General features: G+C 41.7%; 1 long non-coding RNA gene across 2 annotated transcripts; it reads left to right on the top strand.

The window, feature by feature from the left end:
• Nucleotides 1-2,538: 2,538 nt before the first annotated feature.
• LOC121866183 lies at nt 2,539-13,049 on the top strand. Of its 2 annotated transcripts, none has more exons than XR_006088922.1 (3): nt 2,539-2,797; nt 6,502-6,630; nt 12,181-13,049. It is a non-coding gene; the product is annotated as an uncharacterized LOC121866183 (long non-coding RNA). The 2 variants fall into 2 exon arrangements; XR_006088923.1 differs by having other exon boundaries at nt 2,542-2,797; nt 6,502-6,614.
• Nucleotides 13,050-15,389: the final 2,340 nt, after the last annotated feature.

The following is a 15,389-nucleotide window of genomic DNA, read 5'->3' as shown; positions in this document are numbered from 1 at the left end:
GATTGTGGGCCAGAGTTAGTTTTTCCCTGATGTGGACTTTGTCCACCATTGCTACCTCTGTTGTCAAGAGTATATCCAGAATGTTTTTTCTCTAGTAGGTTCCTTCATGTGTTGTGTCTTGAAGGTCAAGGTATGCTCCTCAGCTTGTATGGTAAGAGTCACCCAGTCTACTGTCTGTTCTGGATGACATTGGAGTCTGTCCACTTCTCCCTGTGAGGTTGAGTCAGCCTTATAACACACACCTACTGTCACCTTGCTTTTTGTTCTCTGTTATTAGTTCACACCAAAAGTAAATTTGGATGATTTAGTTTCATTCGCTCATCATTACTGGTTATTGTCAGGTGCTCCATGACACAGTAGTACACCACCACCTGTCCTTTCTGGATGGTGAGTGATAACCTGGTAAACACATCTTCTCAACCCCAGGATGTCTGCCTGTTCTGTATCCACCTATGCATTTAAGTCCAGTCTTATTAACTAGACTGGTGTCATTCTTGTTTCATTCAGGGTTTTGTTCTCTCGGGGTTACTAGTATTACTTAAAGCTACACTTGTGATGTGCAACTCCTATACAGTATAAATTCCCACATTTCTCACTGTCTCTCCTTCCCTCCTCCACCTCAGGTTCTTTATAATGCGATTGTCTTTGTGTTTGTTTATTTGCAATTGTTCTCGTGACATGTTATGTTAGTCAGTCCCAGGTGCCACGTTATCACTGTGTTGGAGTTGTCTTATTTATTGCTTTAGTTTACTGTATCTTGTTCTTTATCCTCTACACTAGTAATACAGGTACACCACCAATTTTCCGGCACCTTTGGTTCCTGAGCCTTGCCGGACCATCCGTTTTGCCGGATTAACAGAGGTCATATATAATAATTAAGCAATACACCTTTGAGCCACTTGGTATACACCCCTTCCCCCCGGTATTTTTAAAGCACCATGGCTGCTAGAAACTCATCACTCTATCATGTTCAGTACTCTTACTGTCTTTCAATGTTTTTCTAATGCACACTTGCTTCTTGGAACCACTTTCTGCATAGAATCTCGTTACTTTTCTCTTTGCTTCTTTATATCATACACAGTTGACGAACCAATACCATACTGATCACACACCCGTCACACCGAAACACTACTGTCGAGTTTTCTCAAGAGTTCCACCTTATCTTGTATCGATGTGGACTGGTGTTTACGCTTTACACCACCACTGACACTTGTACTTGCCTTTGAAGCCATAGCTGGGGTTAGATATGTCCAAAATAAGCTGAGAATTACACAAAATGAAGAAGCTACCACCAGCAACTGCAGAATAAACAAACAAAGCGAGCGCGGTTAACACGCAATACCATCTGTGGGCAGCCCAGTAAACTAATCTGGAGGTCGCGAGAATTTTGTCCGGGTTAAAAGAGGTGCCGGACCATCCGTTGCCGGAAAATCGGTGGAGTACCTGTAATTAAATCCCTAACTTGGTCTTTTTGTGTTTGTGTGTGTATATAAGTGTCAAAGTGTTTGTGTTTAGAGTACACCCACCTCTCGTTTTACGTGGGGGTCACGTTCTTGAAAACCACCGCTAAATTAAAAAACGCTTAAATTAAACATAAATTTCCCATAAGAATACATGTAAATGGTACAGGTTAAGGGAACCATCAAATGCCACACAGGGTACGAACAGTGCTCTCACTTAAACCAAGCATGCGGCCAACTCACACACACTCCTCTCTGAAGGCCGGTGATCACATTTAATTTCACGTCCATTGTGATTGTTTTTCATGCCTTTTTAGCTTTAGGCGTCCCAGAGGCAGATGTGTGTTTTACAGACATGGTCAATGGGGGAAACAGCATTTAACACTAAAAAGGTACGTGATAAACACAATGCAAATTGGAGCACAGAGAAGTAGTAGTGCTGGTGTGAACTGAGAAAGTGATACCCGGGAAGCTTGCTGGACGTGGTCAAAGTTGTTGTGCAGAATACTTCATTATCTTCACCATTAAATGTAATAATCTTTATTATTACATTATTATAATTATTATTATTATTATTATTATTAATAATATAGAATTTTTGATGTTGATATGACTGCGACTTTATAGTAATAACTTACAAGTACCTCAACAGGCATCACACGCGACTCCACTGCCAGGCGACCAGGTGAATACACGATGCAAATTTAAACTGTCTTGAGCGCGTTATTTAAAAAATAGGTGCGTGTAAATTAGCTTTTGGTATTAATTGAACAATCGCGTTGTTCCAAAAACGCTTAAATCAAACGCACGTAAAACGAGAGTTACCTGTATATAAAGTAAAAGCATAAAATCATTTTAACACCTGTGCTGAACTGATATTCCAGCCCAGGTGTGCCACAAGAAATATGAAGATTAGTTATTACAGAAAAAAAAAATTTAACCCAAAGTTGATTGTAAATACATAAATACCTCTGTCTCATATTTTCTCTCTTAATTATGTTAATAACTTTAAGCTTTGCATATCATCGTTTATCAATTTTGATACCTTACAAATACTAGTTTCTTTTTTACTTTTTCTACTTGTATGTTTCACTTCAGTTAATTAAACTTTTGTTTTGTGTAAGTAGTTTTGAAGAAAGCTACTTTATACAAATTATAATTTGTACAAAGCAACAGTGTAGTACTGTACTTTATTTTAAGTAATACTTCCAGATACTTTCTCCATCACTGTCTAAAGTGGACCTGAATTGAGCTGGACCTGATGTGAACTAGACTAAAGTGGGCTGGACGTGCAAGTGAATGAGATCTGAAGTTAACTGGACCTAAAGGACTAGATGGTAATTACTTGTAATTACTATTTTCTGGTACTTTGAATATTAGGAAGGTTCTACAGGCATTCCCCAGTTTATAAGAGAGTTCTGTTCCTGTAAAACCTTTAGTAAATCAGATAAATTTTCCCATAGACTCCCATTATAAAAGCCAAGATACTTTTCTATAATGAAAATACTAACCCAAAATGTCTTAATCCTTAAGCCCTGGGTGACGTTGCAGAACGTCCGCCTATTTTCCCATGACACAGAGTGAGAGTTAACACTGTGGTGTTAATAACTTTAATAAAGTGAGGATATTACTTCAATAATTATGTAAGAGATAAAATCACAAAGTAACTTCATGAAATTACCGTTTACTGTATCTTAAAGTATAGTTCAAGTCTTAATGATCAAATTTTTATGTAAAAAATTGGGGTCAAACTATACACGCATAATATTTTTGAGGGGTTACAATTTATGCATTTCCATGGGTCATTTACAGTGAATGATAGTACCTGGTACAGTACATGCTTATGGTAGGTTAACCTTACCAGTAAGCTCCTTTATCCTGGGCTTGCCTGTCTACCTCAAGATCATTTTTTTATGTAGCTACAGGAAGAGCAGAACCTTTCACTATACAGTATATGCTGCTTTAAATATACAAATGCCTGATAGAATTGATTTAGATATTTTTCTTTGCATCTGTTTAAATTACTGGGAGATTATCAACTTTCCCCACCTGTGAGCTGTATGCCATGTTATGGTCAGAGTGAGGGAAGAGTGGACAAAAGTTAATTGAGAGGGAAGACTGCTGGAGACATAATTGAAGAGTATTACAGTGAGGGAGGGAAGGCTGGTGATATGAATTAAAACTATACTCAAGTAACGTATATGTGGGAGAAACTTGACTAGAACATAAGACTTTACTGTACTGTTATAAGGGCCTGTGCCTCTTATAACAATTTTACTTATAATCATTGGTAGTGTGACGAGAGGAGGCTCGGGGGTATATGTAATGATAGTATCAAGTAATAGGGAAGAAATAACGGTAGATACTGTAGGTAAATAATAGACACAATATACAAATACAATATTTATTTAAACATTAAAATGGAGATAGGAGAAAGAATATATGTACCAACAGACGAAACCTGGTACTATGCCCTCAGGCTCAACATACTCACACCACTACTGGGTGGACATACTCAATAACACTCACACCACTACTGGGTGGACATACTCAATAACACTTAAACTCTTATCGTAACTTAGCACCATAAAGACCAAGGACAACTGCCACTACAACACTCAGTAGTCAGGAGTGATAATCAAGCAACCGCCATGGGGGTCCTGCCACCATGGGGTACTTTCCAATGAACTCTGAAGAACCCAGTGGAATAACACAACCACACCATAGCCCTACTGAGTTAGACACTCATCCACCAATGATGGGGGCTGGTAGTTGTGTGGGGCTTGGTGATCCGGGGTCACCTCGCGGGCCGAGCGTTAGGGTCAGACTGGCCAGCTATGGGGGCCATAGGTAGTCTGAAGTGTCTGACGGTTGGGTCTCACGAAGATAACTGATCCTACTGGACCTCGGACATCTCTCCAGACATAGTGGATACAACATCCACCCTACAGACACGGCCTAGGCTGTGTTAGGGACCTGTATGGGTGAAGGGGCGAGCACTTACTAACTGTGACAGCGACACCACGTTTCAGGGGACGTTAAAGACGTAAACATTACTTCACTCAGAGCATATCAACTGCGTTACTGTAACACTTGCACAATCAACTATTAATTGGGTCAAATCACTTAAAGAAGGGCGAATCACAACACAGAGTGGAATGACCTACCTGTATGGGTGAAGGGGCGAGCACTTACTAACGGTTGAAATGCCCGCAGCACTCTCACTCAAGCTAGGTCAGGGACTCCACCTACTTCTATTTCGATGAATTACTTTACTGTACACTCTGACGTTGAAACTGAGACTATGAACTCAGTTTCATTTCCTACTATTATCTTCACTAACAATGCTCTGACTGAGCTATCAAAAGCAAAAATTAAATTGATTACCAAGGGTTGGATGGCAACAGGTCCCAACATACAGCGTCTTGCTACGAAATTCGCAGATTATATTCAAAGTTCCCTTTAGACAAAGACGGCCTCTCGATGACGTCATCAAGGAAACAGAGAAAACAGGGGACGTTTCCACTGGGGGACTCAGGTTTTGTGGACGTTTGAGCGTAAAATGAATCCTTAAGGTTTTTAGGTTAGCCGTCATCACGATCATGACACTGGGAAGGAGGTTTTTGGACCAGCATGCTTGTTTGTCCAATGGTTCCAGGAGTCAGGATCCTCTTGGAGGAGAACCCTGGCCCTCGGATCTGGCATCAGCCAGGTTCAGGGACTCCCCATTTTTTTTTTCTTATCGTTGCCCTCCTCCTTTATCAACTGGAATGGACATTGTGAAGTCCAGCATAAACAAATGGAAATGAAATTGTAGAAGAAAAGTGCAAGATTTTAATGGTTTATTATGAGAATACTGTATTGTATTGGTGTAATGTCTGTATGTATTGTCTCTTTTCATCAGTCATCTATACAATAGTCACTTACCAATGTAATTTGAAGAATCATCAACTGCATTTGCCCCCTTTCCCCCACCCCTTTAGAACGGGGGTCAGAAGTCTGTTCTGGGAAATGCCTTACTCTCGGAACATTGTATCTCCGTTCTAGAGGATTCGGACATTTCTGTATCTGGGATAAGGAGCTTCCTGGAGGAGGTAACTGACCCTAGGAGCAGCATTTGCTGTGTCTCAGAAGTCAGTGTCAGGCTGCGTAGGTTCCCTTTTTTTGTAAGGGTTTGGAATTGCTCATCCAGGAAGTGCCAAACCTAGGACAAGGAGAGCCGGTCCTGAACTTGGTTAGCCTTTTTTTTATCCTTTTGAGCTGGGGTCAGGAGGCTTCTTCCAAGAGGCTTTTGGACCAGCATTCTTGTTTGTCCAGTGGTTCCAGGAGTCAGGATCCTCTTGGGGGAGAACCCTGGCCCTTGGACCTGGCATCAGCCAGGTTCAGGGACTCCCAATTTTTTTCTTATCGTTGCCCTCCTCCTCTATCAACTGGAATGGGCATTGTGAAGTCCAACGTGAACAAATGGACAGGAAATTGGAGAAAAGGATGGGCGATTTTTTTTATATGTATTTTAATGGTTTATGAACATAATGTTATTGTATTGTTTTTCTTCTGTCATGTATAGTCACTTACCAATGTAATTTGCTTTGATGCCTTCAGCAAAGAAAACACTTTAAACATAAGTAACTATAGCTTGAACAATGGTAAATAACCTTTGTTATTGAGTACCAAGTTAGTGTGATGACTTACTGTACAGTACATCAGGGAATTACTAACACCATAGGCTATTTTACTTGTTTGAATATAACCTTGGGGTGTTTGAGGCACCCAAGGCTATAGCATTGGGTGTCTTCCAGGTATCACATATCATGCTGTGTCTCTTGGGTCGTGCATGGTTGATGCTGTATGTTGTTCTTATATCATGTTTTGGGTATTTTGACGCTCTATCTCTCTCTCTTTGTTTATCTTTCTCACACTCACACACAGAAAAAATAAATAAAAAACCCTAAACTATCTGACTTAGATACATAATGAGATCATTAAAAGTTGAAAGTCACCATCATTGTACCAGAAAATTCACAATCTCTTCTCTCAACAGGTTGGAGGAAGGCATAAGGTCGAGCATGACCCAACACACACACAACCATTGCTGGTGTTGGCTGGGCAGAAGCCGTCACTTGTGCACCAAGATGTCTTCACGTTTTAGCTCTGGTCTATAGTCTCAAATGTAAAGTATGTTGAATATTTCTCCTAAGTTAAGATGCAAGGTTGTATCTGATTGTGTGATTCAAGGTGATGGAATCTCAAAGGTATGTTGAATATTTCTTATAAATTAAGATGTAAAAATGTATCTGATTGGTGACATAAGATACAACATAGGTCAAGGATGAGTTGTCCTAATTTATTTAGTATGGATCAGGAAGCTAATTCTAGGACTGTAGTTAGCCTGATTAAAACTCGGGCCTTCGTTGATGAGCGGCAACAATTTGACAGTGATTACATGAGATCATCGGAATCGTCTTAGTGATGTGAAAGTGTAAACCGATAAAGGATTTTTAGTGCTAGATGCGATTGTATTTTTTAAAACTCAATCTCCACTGAGTTGGAGGTACAGCCCAGGTCAAGAGGCCTACAACCACAAAATCTTTGTCATAAGACAATTTTTTTTTTTTTTAATGGAGTTGTGGTCATTGCTGTGATTGGCCACCCAAAGGCCTGATTTACCTTCTTCTCGCAATGGCCCGAGAACTTCAGCTCATTGTCAACATACACACCTAGGTCCTTCTCCCATTCAGTCTCAAATAGTGCAGTTTCTTCATCCCGTTGGGACATTTGATATGCCTCCTTACCGTTGGTACGCCCCAGGTGCATCCTCTTACACTTCGTGACTTTGAATCTCAGTAGCCATTTCTTCGACCTTTTTTGGAGCTGACAGAGATCCTTCTGCAGCTCTTCACAGTTTGCATGGTACTTGATTTCCTGAAATAACTTGGCATCATCAGCAACATTTGTATGGAGGAGTGTACAACGTCAGGCATGTTATTTATGAAATAAACAAACGACAGCGGGCCCTACACTGCCCTGTGGTACCCCTTTTGTGACAGGTACAGATGATGATTTTGTGCTATTAATCACCACACACTGCTTGCAGTCATATAGAAAGTCTTCTATCCACGCTAGGATATTTCCCCGAATACCGTACCCTTCCAGTTTGATTTTCAGCCTTTCGTGGGGTACACTGTTGAAAGCCTTGGCAAAATCTAGGTATAGGTTATCGATATTACCACCCCGTTCCAGAATATGGGTCCAAATATCCAATACTTTGAGCAATTGTGTTAAGCAGGAACGCCCCGGCATAAAACCATGTTGACAATCCTCTACAAGGTTGTTTCGTAGTAGATGTTCCATCACGGCATCTCTGATAGTACTCTCAAGTATTTTACATATTATGCTGGTCAGGCTCACCCCTCTATAGTTTTTCGTGGAGTGGCGATCACCCTTCTTGAGTATAGGACTCGCATAAACCACTTTCCAATCACTGGGGACCTTTTGTTCATCCAGGCATTTACAAAACAGGATCTTTAGGGGCTCGGCAAGCTTGTTGCACAACTCTCTTAGCACTCTGGGATGCACAATGTCAGGGCCAGGACTCTTATGGACCTTCAGCTTTGACAGTTTATTTCTAATACCCTCTTCTGTGAACATAATGTGGGTCAGTGCTGTGTCGAACCGTTTGTCCCCAAACTCAGGAAGGTTAATCGCATCCTCTCCTGTGAACACCAAGGAAAAGAAGCTGTTCAATGCCTCGGCTTTATCCTAGTCAGAATCTGTGTAACTACCATCTTCAAGCCTCAGGTCTGATACTCCTACTCGCATTTTTAATTTCGACTTTGCATAGCGGTAAAACGCCTTTGGATTTGTCTTGACCTCACTTGCAACCAGCCTCTGGAACTCCTTTTCAGCCCTTCTACACCTACCTTTGCTTGTTTTCTGGCTCTTGCATACATCCTCCTGTCCTGCTCATCGCTTGACCCAACCTACGTCTTGAATTCTGGGTTTTCTTCTTAACTTTGTCAACCGCCGCATGGTTTATGTGTAGGGACCCCCTCATATTCCTAGAGGCACTGGGTTTGGTCTTGGGTATATATTTATAGATCAAATGGGTCACTTTACTAGTTATGATATTCAGCGTAGTGTATGTGTTCTTGTGCCTCAATGAGTTGGGCCAGTGGATTCCCCTCATCTCTTCCCTCATCCCATTGTAATTTCCCTTGTAATATTTGCACCTTGGCCTGGCCTTATCTTGAACTAGGTAACAGTTAAATCTGAAGGACAACACTATGTGGTGACTGATGCCAACTGGGGCAAGGTGTTCCAGTTTGGCCACCATACCCTCCTCATTTGTTATGATGAGGTCTAGTGGCTTGGGTGTTTGCTCCCCTCTGTAATGTGTCGGGTCTCTAACATGATGGAACAGAAAATTATCTCTCAGAGTTTCTAAAAAAAGAGTAACAGGGTTATTCAAGTCATTTGGGGTGAACTCGTTTTTCCAGTCTATGTCGCCATAGTTAAAGTACACATGATATGGAGGTGGCTAGGGTTGAGCATTGCTGCAGTGTCTATTAAGGCTCTTAAGTTCCTTTGATTTAGTGGGCCACAGTTTGGGGATCTGTAGATACACCCGACGATAAGTAATTTAATTTTACACCATTTGGACTCTTCAAAAACATCCACTCCCTGTACTCTCACCTGGCTGGCTCTAAGGTCTTGCCTAGCATAGATAACCACACCCCTCTTGCAAGTTTTTTGAAAAAAGGATCGTAAATGAGTCATATCCAGCTATACTGAACTCGCATTCCTCTGGGTCGATTCTCCTGTTCTTGTACTAACAGGCCGTCTCTTCTTGGCTGGTGGTCCTTCCATGTTTACAAAATAATAATATGTGCGTCGCTCTCAGCTGATTTCTCCTTCTCTTGTGATTGGTTGATGATTTTGTTAACTGAGCGCTGATTGGCCAACTAGCTCCTGCACTGACATCTACCTTCCGACAAGAGAACTTAATTTACAGGGTAAACACTAGAGTTATGAAAACTTACGAAAGGCTTACGGAACTGTAATTAAATTTTGAGTATGCTAAATTTACGGTACTGTAAAGATTCGACAATATATGGTATTTTGAGTATCCGGCCCCAGTTCTGCAACTCCTACAATATCTGGTTGGTGTACCTTCAGTAGTGTTTCAAACTCCTCTCTCTTATCAAGAAACATGTCAGAATTAGTGTACATGACATTCGAGCCAGAATTTGTTCTCGGTAATGTCTCTGCTCTTAGTAGTAACACCCCCCCCCCCCATTCTCAGAAGCTGCAGCATTTGCTAAGTACACTGTATGTCATTGTTTACACCGTGCTCGCCTCCTCCCGGGTGGGGGGTGCGCTGTTGCCCCCTTGTCTCTGTGTTGGCACACTTGCTTCCACTACCCTCTCCCTGTTCCTCCTCGACTCATCCCTTCTCTGCTTCAAGCCCTGCAGGAGCTTCCTGTGCTGTTCCCTCTGCATTACCGTGCATTCTGGGTGAATGAATACACTCCAAGATGCCTCGCTCCTTGCTCAGTTTTTTGCCTGCCGAATAACCTTCCATTTCTCCTCCTCACTCACTAGTGTGATCCTGGGGGGACCAGGCTTATCTCCCTGCTGTTGTCCCAGCCTCCTCACATCCTGGGGGGGTGATGGCATCTTCAGAACCTCTGTACAAATATTCTTAAACTACATCTTATTGTGTGTTATCTTACTCTAAGTTCCCTCCACCTGGCTCTCAGGGACTCCAAAACCTATTACATTGTTCCTGCGCTGGAAATGTTCCAGTTGTTCCTCCTCTTCCCTAACAGTAGGTCCGTTAATTTCCATTTCTTCGACACACTGCTTCAGGGTTCCTAGCTGCTGTAGAACCTGTTCTGATCCTAAATTACTCTCCGCCACCTCCAGTAGCCCTGCTAATGCCTCGGCATAATTTCTCTTAACAACTACCTCCATTATATCGGCTACTTCCTCAGTCTTAGCAAGGATCTCTTTCCCAACTTGTCCTAGTTTGGCAACCAGCAAGGCTCTAGCTTCATCTATTTTCGTCCCTAGGGAACTTGTTCCCCTTTGGCTTGCAATCGCCTCTTTCACCTTGACTATGCAGTCAGGGCAATACCAGCAACAGCCTTCATGCTTTACAGCAGCTTGCATCGTCCTAAATGTTGCATTAGTCAGGCCTGTATCATCCATATCTGTTATCCCCACATTAATCTCATATCATACTCATGGTTGTTGTTGGGGGGGGGTGCAGACTGTGTATAGATCTACATTTATTTAAGAATAAAGAAAAAAAACAGTACTTAGCTGCCCTCTGCTGGTTTTATCCTCCCCTGTTGCCTTTAGGGTTGTCTTCTCTTATTTTTTTTCAGTTCACTTCTGCAATTTGTCAGTATTTACGTGCTATCTCTATGTACACTGCATTGTGCTATGACTAATGGATTTTATACGCCCTTTCAGTCCTTAAGAAACCCAGAAAAATAAAATAAATCTTTCTTTGGGGCAGTAATAGACTGCCTTTTAGGATGGCCAAACTTGTTGTTTTTATTTTTATTTTTTTTATTTTAACTATTATTTCCTTATACTACAGTTCTTTCTTTTCCCATTCTTGTCTATATCTCTTGGTGCTATCACTGTGTACACTGTATCTCCCTGTGAATGGTGTATTGTAGGCAGTTTCAGTCCATGAGAAAACACAAACAAAATTTTTGACCAAATATACTTTTCTCTCAGAATTGGAATTTAAGAGGTTTAACTAATTAGGTACATCCAGAATAACACACACACACACCTAAATCTCACCTTGGAAACCCATAGCTGGCGAGTAATTAACATTGTGAACCTTGGTATTTTTTTTCATTACCAGTTGGGATCAGGAGACTTTATGGAGAGATGAGTGATCCAGAGACCATTAGCCTGGTCCAGGGGTCAGCAGTCTGTTGGTCTTAGGACCAGTATTAATCTGGTTTAGGGACCCCCCTTTATTTTTCTAAGTTAGTGTAATGTCTGAAATGTTTAGCCTAATTATAGGTCAAGGATAAGTTGTCCTAATTTATTTAGTATGGATCAGGAAGCTAATTCTAGGACTGTAGTTAGCCTGATTAAAACTGCACAGCTTGTTACCTCAAAATACCATGTGCATTGGGTATGTGTGGCCTCCCTCACAGGTTCACTGTCAAATCTCTCATCTGGAAGTTTTTGACCAGAGAACTGGAAGAGAATTCTCTCTGGAAGAAAGAACTTCAGATGACCCTTACCTCTTAGCTCAGAGATCAGGTTATTTTGCTAGGAGGTGCCTTTTGCTTGGACCAGCATTAGTTGTGCAGAGAGGTGCTGGTAGCCTATGGGATGGTCGTGCACCAACTAGTGTTTAATAAAGTCATCATACAAGTTTATATTTGTTCATCATGTACTACAAATACACAATGTAAGTCCACTAAACCAAGGATAATTTAGGAAGGACATCCAAAGATTATTTCCATTAAAGTATGGGATAAATAAATCGTTAGTTAGTCATTAAAATTACCATCCAAGTTCACATTGGCTCTTGTGTTGTGAAGGTGTAAATATTAACTAACTCCTTGTAATTCTGCACTAATACACTTGTCACATACATACATACACACCATTGTTAAGTATTTTATCTAAGTGCCATACATATGGTGTATCTTGATATTTCTGTAATAAGTTGTACTTGACACAGGAGGAGACGTCTGGTCCTGCAGCAACACAGCACAGCACCTTATATCACGGCTCCTGTACAGAAGAAAACTTATCTACTGATTCTTGGCAGATTATGTTACCATTTGAGGTGAACTGAAGCCTTGATGTAATAGTGATTGAAGACTACAGTACAGGAGGAGAGAGTGTTATCTGGCATTGGTATTAAAATAGTTAGCAACTGTGTGTTAGTAACTTACAGGGTTCAGTTTAACACAGATAGGCTCATCATATATTTTAATAAAGTACAGGTATCCCCCAAGATACTTACAGTATGTCCAATAAATGAACAATCATTATTACAAAAATATCAGTTTGACTTAACAAATTCCCCTCAGTCACACGGTCAGTATAGCCCAGTGGTGCATTGGCACTATTGCAGAATGTATTTATTATTTTACAAGAATTATATTGGTGAAAAACCCACCAGTTGACTGATTTTTCCCTCCCAGAACATAATACAAGAGTTCTACCATTCAATATGTTTTTTAACTTAGAACCCTTAGTGCTATACAGTATGTTAGAGGATACCTGTACATGTAAATTAATGTACAGTACTGTAGGTTCACCTGTTGGGGAAGTGAAGGCAGTGTTAATCACAAGGTTCAGTATACAGTACACTGCTCTTAATGGACCATCATGCTAGACTGAAGTTTTATACAAGTGAAGGAAGGATTTGTATTACTTAATCTGCACTGGATTTCTTTCTTTCTTTCGTTTCTTCCACATCCTAGGTTAGGTTTTATTTCATCAGAGCCAACCATAAAGAGAGTCATCTATTAACTGCAGCTGACCCCACCATAGTTTCATCTATCAACTGCAGCTGACCCCAACATGAAGGACATTTCATCTATCAACTGGAATCAACTGCATCTGAACCCCTTTCCCCTACCCCTTTAGAGCGGGGGTCAGAAGTCTCTTCTGGGAAGTACCTTACTCTCGGAGCATTATAACTCTGGGTTTATGGCTCGGACATTTCTGTATCTGGGATAAGGAGCTTCCTGGAGGAGGCGACTGGCCCTAGGAGCAGCAATTGCTGTATCTAGGTGTCAGCGTTAGGCTGCTTAGGTTCCCTTTTTTTTTAAGGATCTTCAGGCGAGCCTCTTCAAGGATACACTGAATCCTAGGACAAGGAGAGCCGGTCCTGAAGCAGATTGGTACCATTTTTTTTATCCTTTTGAGCTGGGGTCAGGGGGCTTCTTCCTAGAGGTGATTGGCTTTTGGACCAGCATGCTTGTTTGTCCAGTGGTTCCAGGAGTCAGGATCCTCTTGGGGGAGAACCTTGGCCCTCGGACCTGGCGTGAGCCAGGTTCAGGGACTCCCCTTTTTTTCTCATCTTAGGCTCTGTCTAAGGTGTCCTCTCAGTTCATAGTGGCTGGGGCACTGAAAACAGTTTACCTCACCTTATGAATCTGTGAAGGGCACCTAAGACTTCTTTCACAGGAGCTGTTTTATCTCCTGTCTTAGAAATCCATTGATTTCTAAGATCAGAGATAAAAACACACTAGTGTGAAAGAAGTCTTAGGTGTTCTTCACTGATTCATAAGGTGAGATGAACTGTTTTCAGTGCCCCAGTCACTAGGAACCTAGGGAGGTCACCCTAAGGCCAAGCCTAATTCCAAGATGAGGGACTATGTCCCTCACCTTAGGGGGGGGAGGCCTTAGGGGGGTGGGAGGGGGAGGAGGACCCCCCCTCCCCCTGGAAGAGGACTCCTCATCCCTCTCCCCCTGGAGGGGGAGGAGGACTCCTCCTCTCCACAAATTATTTTGTAAATTGGTTTTAAATAAAAATTTAGAATTTCAATATACTTTTATTTATACTTCCAGTACATTCTATGATTAGGGTAGGAGTTACCCATCCCCCTAAGGCTGAGGGACATAGTCCCTCATCTTGGAATTAGGCTTGGCCTTAGGGTGACCTCCCTAGGTTCCTAGTGACTGGGGCACTGAAAACAGTTCATCTCACCTTATGAATCAGTGAAGAACACCTAAGACTTCTTTCACACTAGTGTGTTTTTATCTCTGATCTTAGAAATCAATGGATTTCTAAGACAGGAGATAAAACAGCTCCTGTGAAAGAAGTCTTAGGTGCCCTTCACAGATTCATAAGGTGAGGTAAACTGTTTTCAGTGCCCCAGCCACTATGAACCGAGAGGACACCTTAGACAGAGCCTAAGATGAGAAAAAAAGGGGAGTCCCTGAACCTGGCTCACGCCAGGTCCGAGGGCCAAGGTTCTCCCCCAAGAGGATCCTGACTCCTGGAACCACTGGACAAACAAGCATGCTGGTCCAAAAGCCAATCACCACTAGGAAGAAGCCCCCTGACCCCAGCTCAAAAGGATAAAAAAAATGGTACCAATCTTCTTCAGGACCGGCTCTCCTTGTCCTAGGATTCAGTGTATCCTTGAAGAGGCTCGCCTGAAGATCCTTAAAAAAAAAGGGAACCTAAGCAGCCTAACGCTGACACCTAGATACAGCAATTGCTGCTCCTAGGGCCAGTCGCCTCCTCCAGGAAGCTCCTTATCCCAGATACAGAAATGTCCGAGCCATAAACCCAGAGTTATAATGCTCCGAGAGTAAGGTTCTTCCCAGAAGAGACTTCTGACCCCCGCTCTAAAGGGGTAGGGGAAAGGGGTTCAGATGCAGTTGATTCCAGTTGATAGATGAAATGTCCTTCATGTTGGGGTCAGCTGCAGTTAATAGATAGAGCTATGAGGTAGAGGTCGCTGCGGTTAAATGACTCTGAAAAAAATCAGTGCAGGTCAAAATCCTCTTTATCTGCTTCAGTACAGTAAATCTTACATTCTAGTCAAGTTTCCCTCAATTATACATCACCAGCCTTTTCTCTTGCTCATACAACTTCAGTACTGTATTATCTTAAGTCATACACTCAACAGCTTTCCCTCCTTTACTGTAATACTCGTCAGTCATACGTCCGGCAGTCTCCCCTATCCATTAACTTAGTACAGTACAGCCTTTCCTTTCTCAACCTTAATATACAACCAGCCTTCTCTCACTCTGTACTGTACCTTTCACTGTAAATGATCCGCGGAAAAGGAAGAATTTTAATCCCTAAAAAATATTACGCCTATAGTATTGACCTCCAACTTCTTGTATAAAAATTAAACTATACTCTAAATCTCATGAAGGTAATTAGTCATTTTCTCCCATACACAAATTTTTAAACTAATA

Source organism: Homarus americanus, unplaced genomic scaffold, assembly GCF_018991925.1.
Source record: "Homarus americanus isolate GMGI-L3 unplaced genomic scaffold, GMGI_Hamer_2.0 scaffold49543, whole genome shotgun sequence".
Taxonomy (NCBI): Eukaryota; Metazoa; Arthropoda; class Malacostraca; order Decapoda; family Nephropidae; genus Homarus; species Homarus americanus.
The sequence above is the reverse complement of the archived record's forward strand: the minus strand, read 5'-3'. Positions and strand labels throughout refer to the sequence as shown.